The sequence below is a fragment of the Schistocerca nitens genome, chromosome 11, assembly GCF_023898315.1.
Source record: "Schistocerca nitens isolate TAMUIC-IGC-003100 chromosome 11, iqSchNite1.1, whole genome shotgun sequence".
Lineage (NCBI taxonomy): Eukaryota > Metazoa > Arthropoda > Insecta > Orthoptera > Acrididae > Schistocerca > Schistocerca nitens.
The window spans coordinates 99,462,370-99,474,798 of NC_064624.1; the positions used below are offsets into that span (position 1 = coordinate 99,462,370).

The 12,429-nt window shown below is 38.8% G+C and overlaps 1 long non-coding RNA gene across 2 annotated transcripts in view; it reads left to right on the plus strand.

The window, feature by feature from the left end:
* Positions 1–1,908: 1,908 nt before the first annotated feature.
* LOC126212821 (uncharacterized) overlaps positions 1,909–12,429 on the plus strand; it is a 33,655-nt gene continuing 23,134 nt past the window's right edge. Inside the window, exons 1-2 of one of the 2 annotated variants that reach the window (XR_007540916.1) lie at positions 1,909–2,020; positions 8,410–8,478. This is a non-coding gene — a long non-coding RNA (uncharacterized LOC126212821). The remainder of the gene's footprint in view (positions 2,021–8,409; positions 8,479–12,429) is intronic. The other variant, XR_007540917.1, reaches the window with a different exon arrangement.

The window sequence follows — 12,429 nt, forward strand, 5'->3', positions numbered from 1 at the left end:
TTTAGTGTGTTTTCCCTTGACTATGCTATTTTCTTACATTTGTCTGTTCCAAAGGCCATATTTATATCATTGCTGAATACTTCTGTTATCTTTAGTAATTGGTTGAGTTGTTGATTGGTTGCTGCCAGTAGTTTTAGATCATCCATGTATAGCAAATGTGTGATTTTGTGTTGGTATGTTCCAGAAATATTGTATCCATAATTTGTATTATTTAGCATGTTGGATAGTGGGTTCAGAGCAAGGCAGAACCAGAAACGACTTATTGAGTCTCCTTGGTAAATTCCACGCTTAATCTGTATTGGATGTGATGTGATATTATTTGAATATAAATAAATATCTGTGCAGTGGTGAGTTACCAGCTGGCTTGTTATGAGAATGATAAGCCTTGCCTTAGATATGCCAGTGCCTTTATCAGAGCAACTAAAATATTCGGTCCTGTAAGATCAGGTTTTTTAGTGTAAAATGAGATGGAAGAAACCTATGCAATAGAAGAAGAATATTTCAACAATTAAATGCTGCCAATCAGACTACTGGGTGTCGTACTTGTCATGGACATCTACATCAACATCTACACTCCGCATACCATGGTGAGGTGCACGACAGAGGGCATGTCCCATTGTATCAGTTATTAGGGTTTCTTCCTGTTCCATTCACATAAGCAGCATGGGAAGAATTGCTGTTTTAATGCCTCTGTGCATGCAGTAATTATTCTAATCTTATCCTCACGATCCCTGTGTGAGCAATACATAGCGGGTTGAAGTATATCCCTAGAGTTATCATTTATAGCTGGTTCTTGAAGCATTCTTAATAGATTTTCTTGGGATAGTTTATGTATATCCTCAAGAGTCTGCCATTTCAGCTCCTTGTGTATCTCTGTGACACACTCCCGTGGATTAAACAAATCTGTGACCATTTGTGCTGCCCTTCTCTGTACACATTCATTATCCCTCGTTAGTCCTTTCTGGTACGGAGCCCACACACTTGATCAATATTCTAGAACCAGTTGCACGAGTGATTTGCAAGCAATCTCCTTTGTAGACTGATTAACTTCCCCAGGATCCTGCCATCTGCTTTACCCGTGACTGAACCTTTGTGATCATTCCATTTCATATCCGTACAAAGTGTTGCACCCAGGTATTTGTATGAGCTGGCTGATTCCCAACAGTAACTCACTGATGTTATAGGATTCTACATTTTTTTCATTTTGTGAAGTGCAGAATTTTACACTTCTGAACCTTTAAAGCAAGTTTCCAATCTTTGCACCTCTTTGCAATCTCGTCAAGATCTCACTGAATATTTATGCAGCTTCTTTCAGACAGTACTCCAACATAGGTAACTGCAGCATCTGCAAAAAGTCTGATGTTACTATTAATATTGCCTACTCACCAAGCGCCAGCAGGGGAACACACACACAAAAGGATTTGACTTTTGCGAGCTTTCAGAGCCAGTGGCATTACATTGTAATATCAATAATTGATTATTTCCATTGTTATATTAATATTGTCTAAAAGGCCATTAATGTACAACACATATAGCAAGGGTCCCTACAAACTTCCCTGGGGCATACCCGAAGTTACTTTACATCTGACGATGACTCTCCATCCGAGATCATACGCTATGTTCTCCCTACCAAAAAGTCCTCAATCCAGTCTCGAGTTTCACTTTATACACCATATGATCATACTTTTGACAATAACAACAGTCATTCTAATCCACTGTACCCATTGAACACTGTGTATGAGAATTTGTAACTTCATATCTAAATGCCCTTATAATATTGTGTAATGTTGATTTTTTTTTTTTTTTTTTTTTTTTTTTTAAGAAAGGGAAAAAAAAGAACAACAAAACCGTTTGTAAGATGGCTGTACGAATAAAACCAATTTAAAGAAAAAAAAGGAGGAAATAAAGAAAAGAGGACAGGTAATTGAGTGACCTTTTTTTCCGCTTTCAGATACCTGGCCAATGAGATGAAGTTGTACCACTTCCATCAGTCCAGACATTTGTCAAAGAAGTGCAGTTTGTAAGTATTCTGAAACATTGACTGTCGAGTATGCACTGCAGTAATGTGAATATTGACTGAATTCTGTCATGTTGAGAACTTGGATGACGCAGTCTGTGTTTCGTGAGGGGGAAAAAGCTTTCATTAGCAAAGATCACATAAGTTAGTCTGTATTGTTGACAGTCAGTTTCAACAGTTGGAGCTGTCGTTTTCTGGTCTTAAGAAATTTCTGTGATGAAACATGTGCCATTGTGAATTTGTAGTTTATGGATAAAAGCCAGCACATCATACATAGGTTTTTCAAAAACAAAACCATTTACAGTTAAAAAAGCAGCTTGTGCACACGAGCATGTTCACATACATAGCACTCGCAGAAGCTTGTTAAGTCTTAAAATGTACAATATACATTAAACTGTAGTTGCACTGTATACTTCGGCTGAGGTGTGGATCCACAATGTGTGGAACATTTCTGCAAACATAAACAGATGTGCATTTTGCTGTATATCATGTGCTTCAAGAATTAACAGGCCTCTGCGAGCACTACTTATGCAAACGTACTCGTGTGCACGAGGTGCTTTTTAACTGTAAATGATTTTATTTTTGACAAAATTATGTATAATGGCCTGCATTTTAAGCAGTGCAATGACAGTGTGGCATAAGGTACAAGCTCACAGTGGAACATGTTTCATAACAAACTTTTTTTGAAGACCAGAGGATGACAGTTAGAACTGTCAAAACCAGTTGTCCACAATAAAGACTAATTTATGCAATATTGCGTATTGAAAGTTTTTCTCATGGAATAAATATTACTTGTGTTCCTTATAGCTATCGCAGAGAAGCTGTATGGATGCAGTTTCATATCATGTCTGCTACAGTGAAAGACTGAAGTTGAAACAAGGCTGCTGGATAGACACAGGGTGTATATACCCCAGGCTAACTGGGAAATCTGGGGAGAACACAGGAATCTTTAAGATTTCTGATAATTTTTCATTGTTTTAGTTTCCAGTTAAATTTTTGAAATTTTCGACGAGTAAGAACTGATATTCGTAACAAAAATTTTACTTTGGCCCACTACAGCAGGATAATATTGCAGAAAGAAAACATAAATGAGAGAATAACACCAAAATAAAATTTTAGTTGCAAAGAAAGTGCGCCATTTACTACAAAACAAAGTGCACACACAAGTGTCTGCCAACAGCAAAATGTGTTGAAGGCTTTAGGATGAAGACTGTGTTATATTTTGTAACAACAAACTGCTTTCAATGAGTATGATGTCACAAAAGTTTACTTTTATAACAGGTCATGGGAAAATATTGAGGATGGTGGTTTGAGAAGCGTTATTGACGAAGTAAATTTCCTATTATGCAAGATGACTTACATCGCATGTGAGAATCTGTGATTAATTTCTTAAATCACAGAGCGTTTGACTGTCACTCAAAACTTAACACTTTGAGGGACAGCCGTGTAGAAAAACTTTTAATCCATAAGACCAGCCATTTATGCCATTATTTAAATATTTCCAGCATATTAGACCGAGTAACACCTTACAGTGGTTAGCACACTGGTCTCCCATTCGGCAGGACGACAGTTCAGGCCTGCGTCTGGCCATTCTGATTTAGGTTTTCCATAAAAAAAATCTCCGAACAGGCCTCAGAAGGCTCAACGGTACCGAACGGCCGCCGTGCCATCCTCAGCCCACAGGCGTCACTGGATGCGGATATGGAGGGGCACGTGGTCAGCACTTCGCTCTGCCGGCCGTATATCAGTTTACGAGATTGAGCCACTACTTCACAATCAAGTAGCTCCTCAGTTTGCCTCACATGGGCTGAGTGCACCTCGCTTGCCCACAGGGCTTGGCAGACCAGATGGTCACCCATCCGAGTACTAGCCAAGCCCGAAAGGGCTTAACTTCGGTGACCTGACAGGAACCGGTGTTATGACTGCAGCAAGGCCATTGGCTAGGTTTCCCATGATTTCCCTAAATCGCTTCAGGCAGATGCTGGGATGGTTCCTTATAAAAGGGGATGGCCGACATCCCCACCCTTCACCTATCCGATGGGACAGATGATCTTGTTGTTTGGTCCCTTCCCCCTAACCAGCCAACCAACCAACCAATCAGCGTATTTGTGTTTGATATATCTTGAAAGGTAACACACTATAAAAGGACAAGCTTAGTTTTTCATATCTGTTTTATTTCTGTCATAGATTACAAATTATGCAATAACGGTGGCAAAAAGTAAAATTATCCTTCAAAAGCAGTTCGAGGTGAAATCTTGAGCAATTTTCCATGTAATTGGCTTTTCTATGGAAAAGTTGGAGTGCTTGTCAAAGGATCCATCGTATCTTAAAAAAAAGGCAAAAAGCTTTCGATGACTGGTATATTGTAGGTGATAGCTTATCTTTTCATGTAGCTATACTGAATGTATATTAATTTAAACCATTAACTTTTCCTATTTGCATATTCACTCTACTTAACAGTGATGTTGTTAGTGGCCGACTACAACACAAGTCCTGTGCTCTGAATATCTGCTGTCATTGGTTGGGGAGTACTGTAACTTGAGCTATGATTGGTGGCAATGGCTCATCGCAATCTCGTTTTCGGTGCTTCGAAAGATACCGTGCTTTAATTGGTGGAATTCGTATTTATACTTTTGTAATTTGAAAATATGCGCTGCACATGGTGCTGCGCATCAAATATTTTTCCAAAACAAGTTATTTTTTGCTGAAGTACCGGGAAGTTCTACGCTTGTATACAATACCTTTACAATTCAAAGGATTTGTCAGTTGGGCAGCGCCAAGGAAAAGTATATTGTCACTTAACACAGGGAAAGTTTATTTTTAACTGGGATATTTGGGAAAAAATTCCGTCGCCCCCCCCCCCCCCCCCTTTCCTTGTCAGCGTATATACCCTGAGACAACATTGGCCCAGTATTACTGATGTGTTTGAGAGCGCCAACCATTATATAATTATTGCATGTGCTGTGCAAGATATATGAGACAGACAAACTATCAGTTTAATAACTCATGAAACTTCCTGGCAGATCAAAACTGTGCGCTGCACCAGGGCTCAAACCAGAGATCTTCGCCATTCTCAGAGCTTTACCTCTGCCAGTATATCTCCTACCTTCCAAACTTCTCATTCAAAACCTGTGGGACTAACACTTCTGGAAGAAAGGGTGTTCCAGAGACATTGTTTAGCCACAGCCTTACTCAGAAAGTTTCCTAATGGCATACACTCCGCTACAGAGTGAAAATTTGTTCTGATTAATAATTCATGATATTGTCACAAATAATTTACAGAAGAATGGAACAATTGGTAGAAACCGATCCCAGGGAAGGTAAGTGCAGGTTGTGGAGAAATGTAGCGGTATGTGAGGAAAAAATGACCCTGTGATTTATATTAGAAGATTGGTTAAAGAAAGGGAAACCTGGATTTATAGCATTTGCAGATTCGGAGAATGCTTTTGACAATGTTGACTGGAATGTACTCTTAGAAATTCTGTAGATAACAGGGATAAATTATAGTGACCAAACAGGTAACTGCAACTACTACAGAAATCAGACTGCAGTCACAAAGAGTTGAACGACGTGAGAGGGAGATAGTGGTTGGTAATGGAGTGAGGCAGGGTTGTAGCCTATCCTCGATGTGTTTCAATATGTACATAGAGCATGCAGTAAAGGTAACCAAGGAGGAATTCTTAAATGAAATTAAAGTTCAGGAAGAAGAGATAAAAACTGAGGTTTGCCGAAGACACTGTAATTTCTTCAGAGTCGACAAATTAGTTGGAAGAGCAGTGTGGTGTGGGATGTGTAATGTCTTCAACAGAGGCTGTAAGATGAACACCATCGAAGGTAAAACAAGGTCAGTGGAAGGTAGATGAATCGTGATGTTGAGGGAGTTAGATTAGGAAATGAAATGTGTTTTTATATCTGTGCAACAAAAAGCTGATGATGGTCAGTGAAGGAGAATATAAAATGCAGACTGTTAGTAGCAAGAAAAGTGTTTTGAGAAAAGAGAAATTTGTTAACATCAAACTAAAAGTATAAGTGTTTGGAAGTCCTTTCTGAGGGTATTTGTCTGGTGTGTAGACCGGTACTGAAATAAAACATGGTTGATAAACCATTCAGACAAGAAGAGAATAGAAACGTTTGAAATGTGGTGCTGTGGAATGATGCTGTAGATCAGGTGGGTAGATAGAATAACTAATCAGATTCGCCAAAAAAGAGTTTTGTGGCTCAGTTTCACTAAAAGAAGGGTATGGTTAATAATACTCATACTGAGCAATCACCAGTTTGGTAACGGGAAAGTAACTGGGGGGGGGGGGGGGGTTAATAATTGGAGATAATGACCAAGGTTTGGCTACTGCTAGCAGGTTATAATGGATGTAGGTTGCAGTATCATGCATAGATGAAGAGGCTTGCTCAGCATGGACTAGCATGGAGATTTGCATCAAACCAACCTTTAGACTGAAGGCTACATCATCAACAACAACACACTTAATATTGAGGAAATTTAGAAACCACACGTTATAATAACGGCAGAGTCTTGTTTTTATTTTTGTTTCACCCGACTTTGCGATATGTTAAATTAATCACTTTTTAATGTTTTGTGCCTTTCTGTTAGCAGCTCAGTATTGTTTCATTCTTTTGACCTTGCTTTCCTATCTTCTTCAGAGATGTGGATGTTCATTAGGATTTGATTTTGGAACCTAGCCCCCCCCCCTCTCCTTCCCTCCCTCCCCTCCCATTGTGTTCTTTTCCTCTTCTCTCTTTTTCTCCATTTTATTTTTGAACATAGCTCTTGTGATTTGGAGTTATCTGAAGTCCTTTACCATTTCAGTAATCCATTTTTTTCCTGCAGAAGTAGTCATAATTTATTCAGTTGATCTATTTTGGTTCAGAATGAAGATGTATCCATAAAAATGAATTCTTTTTGTCCTAATTGTGTCTGAGAGTTTTTCGGTAGTTGTGAAAAGGGTTTCATTTTTGGTGCGGATTAATTGTTGTGAAATCTGGGGTCAAGAAACGTTTCTAATATCTTCGTTTCTTCTATCTCCAGTCTTTCAACTAGGCCATGGTTGGTGATAGTGTTTCAGCTGCATACAGGGCTTCTGGTTTGACTACTACACTGTTACAATGCTTATGTTTGTGTGCTGTGAGAGGGACCTTTTGTTGTATGTGTTTTTTGCGAGATAGAAGACCAGATCAACTTTACTTCTAATTTCCATTGCCTTTTTCTCGAGCCCATTCCAGCTGATGGATTCTGCAAGGTATTTGAGTTCTTTGATTATCTCTACTTTTTGTTGTCCCACTTTAAAATGTTGTGGTGTTTTTTTTTGTGTTTGTTGTTACATTGGTCTTTTTGAGGGTTTTGAGACCTTGAGACCTGCTTTTTCTGTTCAAGGGTCTGTTCTTTGGCTATTTCCCAGGTCTCAGCTAGTAGGGTTATATCATCTGCAAAGGATAGATAGTTGGCTTTGATGCCTTTTGTTTTGTGCTCCTAGGCAGATTCCACTATCTCTGTGTACCCGTCTGCCCAACAAGTTTTTCTTGGGAGCACTTAACTAGCAGTGGGGGATTCCATCTCCTTAGCTTATACCAGTTTTTATTTCAAAAGGGTTAGTGTTCTCCCATGAATTTGGCTTTGGAATATGTGGTGATAAGGGTCTCTCTGATTGGATTTATATTTTTTGTTATCTAGGGCTAATTCTTTTAGTATATATAAGGGATTCCTGGTGTATTGAGTTTCATGATTTTAAAAACTCAATGACAGTCATAACATATTATTTTGCTCTTCATTTTTGGTATGTCATGAAGTTTTTGAGGTTTAGTGTTTGTTTTGGGCAGGCTCTTCCTTTCCTGAAGCCAATTTCATATACTTCAAGTTAATTGTCTAACTAGGATTTTGCTCTGTTTAGTAAGACTGTGGAGAGTATTTTGTATGTTATGTCTAGGGGGAGATTCCTCCATAGTTGTGATCTGCTTGGGACACTTTCTTATGGAGTGGATGGACGAGGGCCGTCTTCCATTCATCAGGGGTTTTTCATGTATTCATATTTCTTCAAAAAAGTTGTGGTGAGCGTCTGTGACATTTTTTCCTCAAAGTTCAGCTCGATTTGGTCTCCCTGAGACCTTGTGGTTTTTGAGATTTGAAATGACTGTAATTCCTCAGTGATGGACGGTTCAGAGTTAGGGCTGGTTGTCGAGCTCTTCAAGACCACTTTTCTGTGTTCTTCGTAGTTGAGATGGTTTTGGAAATATTGGAAACTGTTTGCACATATTTCCATTTCTGTCTTCAGTTTCCAAGTTCAGTGGGCTGTATTTGGTTATTTTTCGTTTAAAATTTGTATAAAAGTTCCTTGTGTTGTTTTTTTATGAAGATCATTGACTAATTTGTTTTCCACTTGCAGATAAATGACCAAGTGGATGAAGCAGCCACACTCTCACTGGTCCAGATATTCCTCAAAGAAGAGGAAGGTGTAAGTATTCATGAAATACTGACTGTCAGTTACACACTGAAGTAATGAGATAACTGTTAATTGTATTTCATTTACTAGTAGTAGAAAACGCATATACATAAAATTTCTTATATACTATAGTTGAAAGTCAAACTGGAGAATACGCATTATAATAAGCCACAATTGTACTGTGTATACACACACAGTTTAGGTAGATATTTCTAAGGGACTCTTTGCAAATGATACAGTTGTAAACAGTGATTTCACATAACTAGAAAATTATTGTTAAATGCTGGAGGACTTGATGATGATGTGCATGTGGTTCGGGGACAGGCAAGTGAAGTACTGTAGATGTGTAAACAGATGAAAAGACTGTCATTGCTCAGTTACTGGAAAAGGACACAACCAGCAATAGCAGCAGTTTCAGGAGAAATCAGATGGCAGAAAATTCGTGCTGGACTGGAACTCAAACCCGGATCTCTGGGACTCAAACCCAGATCTCCCGGTTTATGTGTTAGGTCACCATAACCACTTTGGCTATCCGTACAGGAGTCATGACAAGAAACACTTCCATATGTCGTCATCTGTGCGTCACAATGTGCACTCTTGCACTTAATTTATAGGGATTGGAAAAATTTACGTTTCTGCTTCAAAATGCAAAATTACGTTTTAGATGCTATTTTGTGGTAAATTGTATCCAGATGAACTATTTTGTTGTTGTTGTTGTGGTCTTCAGTCCTGAGACTGGTTCGATGCAGCTCTCCATGCTATTGTATCCTGTGCAAGCTTCTTCATCTCCCAGTACCTACTGCAACCTAAATCCTTCTGAATCTGCTTAGTGTATTCATCTCTTGGTCTCCCTCTATGATTTTTACCCTCCACGCTGCCCTCCAATACTAAATTGGTGATCCCTTGATGCCTCAGAACATGTCCTACCAACCGATCCCGTCTTCTGGTCAAGTTGTGCCACAAACTTCTCTTATCCCCAATCCTATTCAGTACTTCCTCATTAGTTATGTGATCTACCCATCTATTCTTCAGCATTCTTCTGTAGCACCACATTTCGAAAGCTTCTATTCTCTTCTTGTCCGAACTATTTATCGTCCGTGTTTCACTTCCATACATGGCTACACTCCATACAAATACTTTCAGAAAAGACTTCCTGACCCTTAAATCTATACTCAATGTTAACAAATTTCTCTTCTTCAGAAATGCTTTCCTTTCCATTGCCAGTCTACATTTTATATCCTCTCTACTTCGACCATCATCAGTTATTTTGCTCCCCAAATAGCAAAACTCCTTTACTACTTTAAGTGTCTCATTTCCTAATCTAATTCCCTCAGCATCACCTGACTTAATTCGACTACATTCCATTATCCTCGTTTTGCTTTTGTTGATGTTCATCTTATATCCTCCTTTCAAGACACTGTCTATTCCATTCAACTGCTCTTCCAAGTCCTTTGCTGTCTCTGACAGAATTACAATGTCATCAGCGAACCTCAAACTTTTTATTTCTTCTCCATGGATTTTAATACCTACTCCGAATTTTTCTTTTGTTTCCTTTACTGCTTACTCAATATACAGATTGAATAACATCGGGGAGAGGCTACAACCCTGTCTCATTCCCTTCCCAACCACTGCTTCCCTTTCATGTCCCTCGACTCTTATAACTGCCACCTGGTTTCTGTACAAATTGTAAATAGCCTTTCGCTCCCTGTATTTTACCCCTGCCACCTTTAGAATTTGAAAGAGAGTATTCCAGTCAACATTGTCAAAAGCTTTCTCTAAGTCTACAAATGCTAGAAACGTAGGTTTGCCTTTTCTTAATCTTTCTTCTAAGATAAGTCGTAAGGTCAGTATTGCCTCACGTGTTCCAGTGTTTCTACGGAATCCAAACTGATCTTCCCCGAGGTTGGCTTCTATTAGTTTTTCCATTCGTCTGTAATGAATTTGTGTTAGTATTTTGCAGCTGTGACTTATTAAACTGATGGTTCGGTAATTTTCACATCTGTCCACACCTGCTTTCTTTGGGATTGGAATTATTATATTCTTCTTGAAGTCTGAGGGTATTTCGCCTGTTTCATACATCTTGCTCACCAGATGGTAGAGTTTTGTCAGGACTGGCTCTCCCAAGGCCGTCAGTAGTTCCAATGGAATGTTGTCTACTCCGGGGGCCTTGTTTCGACTCAGGTCTTTCAGTGCTCTGTCAAACTCTTCACGCAGTATCGTATCTCCCATTTCATCTTCATCTACATCCTCTTCCATTTCCATAATATTGTCCTCAAGTACATCGCCCTTGTATAGATCCTCTATATACTCCTTCCACCTTTCTGCTTTGCCTTCCTTGCTTAGAACTGGGTTTCCATCTGAGCTCTTGATATTCATACAAGTCATTCTCTTATCTCCAAAGGTCTCTTTAATTTTCCTGTAGGCAGTCTATCTATCTTACCCCTAGTGAGACAAGCCTCTACATCCTTACATTTGTCCTCTAGCCATCCCTGCTTAGCCATTTTGCACTTCCTGTCGATCTCATTTTTGAGACGTTTGTATTCCTTTTTGCCTGCTTCATTTACTGCATTTTTATATTATCTCCTTTCATCAATTAAATTCAATATTTCTTCTGTTACCCAAGGATTTCTACTAGACCTCGTATTTTTACCTACTTGATCCTCTGCTGCCTTCACTACTTCATCCCTCAAAGCTACCCATTCTTCTTCTACTGTATTTCTTTCCCCCATTCCTGTCAATTGTTCCCTTATGCTCTCCCTGAAACTCTGTAAAACCTCTGGTTCTTTCAGTTTATGAACTATTTTATCAGAGATAATTTGAAATATCTTGATTCCTGCATAAAAATATTGAAAATGTAACCAGTTTTTTGTTAATGGTATTGTGCATCTTCTGGTGAAGGCCAATTTGTAAAGGTAATGTGTATAAGAACCTTTCTGCAAAATGAATGTGTACAAATGCAACGACATATCAGTGCGCTAAATGATCTGATGCCAGGCCAGTTGTGGGCAGTTGAATGGTCTATTTAAGATACGTGCTGTGTAATACAATGTAGTACTCAGCTGTGGGACCTAGTATTTTATAACAAAGAAATGTGTACATTTGTTTGTTAAAAAAGCCCAAAATATGGTTTAATGTGGACATTTCTAAAGTGTCAAATTAGGTGGAGTATGTTTTGAGCAGTGGTTGTATCGAATACTGCTAGATATCAGGCCTGCACTGAGTCGTTAACAATAGTCCGCTAACATCAGCGAGCAGTTGAGCTGTAGCTTTCCCCCAAATATTTTGTGTCATGTGTTGCTTATCGTTTTCTGATTTTGAAATAAGTGAAGCTACTAATCCTGATCTGTTACGGATTTCGATTACGAACCTTACAACGTTAGAAAAGATGGGTGATCCCTTTGACAATACTGTTGGCTGTTGCCATGTGAAAGGGAGGTGGGGTTTGTTTCTGCACACCACTCTTCTTCCCTCTGGCAGTCAAAATTCTAGTTTGTTTATGCTTGTGGTCATCTGTCACTATAGCCTGTAGTGTCTGCACTATGTGCCAAAATTCTTCTCCTAATGTTAACATAGCATTATGATATGTTCAGTTCTGCTTCTATGCTAACTGCCTTGTCTGTTCTGTCTGTAGCATTGTAAAGCATGGGTCGCACACCTAAGAATGCCCACAAAAGATAGAAATTAATAGTTTGTAGATTTTGTTATCATCGAATTGTGCAGAAAAGAGAGATAATGTCCAGAAACACCTTAAATTAGAGACGCATTCAGCTCACTGTCAGGAAAAAGCTGTGGCTTTTCAACAGAACAATCATTTTTAAATTCTTAAATATAGCCAAATGAAGAAAACAAAGGCTAGTTTGGAAGAAAAAGGTTTTGGAAGTTTTTGCAAAAGCAAACATTACTGTCACAAAGTTCCCAATCAGCACCTTTCTGTAGCTGTCAGTTTCAAAGAAATAAGGCTTT